The following is a 1061-nucleotide window of genomic DNA, read 5'->3' on the forward strand; positions in this document are numbered from 1 at the left end:
GCATTTTCCCAGAAAGAAATTTTCGCTAATTCTTTTAAAACAGTTATTTTCACGGTATCATATCAGAAAGCAAGAGCCTTTTTAGAAAAAACCAAGGGTAAGTAATTGCAAGTAGGCTTGTTGTTGCCTTATGTTTTCAATATAGGAGTGCATTGTCTTGCATTCTTCTTGCGGTGAGCATAATTACCTTATCGTCTCCCTTGGCATGAGTATTCTAAGCAAAGAACGAAATGCATATATAACGAACTCTAAGAAAAACGTTTGTTTCTATGCGTATGCGCCCTCTAACAAAAAAAAATGCATTTTGCAAGAAAGAAGTTTTTGCTCATTCTTTTACAAACTGATCTATTATTTTCACGGTTTCTTCTGAGAAAGCAAGAGTTTTTTTCAAAAAAAACCAAGAGAAAGTAATCGCAACTACGCTTGTAATTGTCTTATATTTTCAATATAGGAATGTATTTTCTTGCATTCTTGCTGCGGTTAGCGTGATTACCTTGTTATCTCCCTTGCAATGTGTATACTAAGGAAAGAATGATATGCATCCATAACAAACTCATAAGAAAAAAGTTTGTTTCTAGGCGTATGCGCCTTCCAACAAAAGGAAATGCATTTTCCCGGAAAGAAATTTTTGCTCATTCTTTTATAAACTGACCAAGAGTAAGTAATCGCAACTAGGCTTGTAGTTGCGTTATGTTTTCAATATAAGAATGTATTGTCTTGCATTCTTGATGCGGTTAGCATAATTCGCTTATTGTCTGCCTTGGAATGTCTATCCTTAAGAAAGAATGAAATGCATACAAAATGAACTCCTAAAAAAAAGATTGTTTCTAGGCGTATGCGCCCTCCAACAAAAAGAAATGCATTTTCCCAGAATGAAATTTCTGCTCATTGTTTTATAAACTGGTATTTTATTTTCACGGAATCATATCAGAAAGGAGGAGCCTTTTTAGAAACAATCAAGAGTAAGTTATTGCAAAGAGGCTTGTAGTTACCTAATCTTTTCAATATAGGAGAGTATTGTCTTGCATTCTTGATCAGTTAGCATAATTACCTTATTTTCT

The sequence above is a fragment of the Dermacentor andersoni genome, unplaced genomic scaffold, assembly GCF_023375885.2.
Source record: "Dermacentor andersoni unplaced genomic scaffold, qqDerAnde1_hic_scaffold ctg00000039.1, whole genome shotgun sequence".
NCBI classification, from domain to species: domain Eukaryota; kingdom Metazoa; phylum Arthropoda; class Arachnida; order Ixodida; family Ixodidae; genus Dermacentor; species Dermacentor andersoni.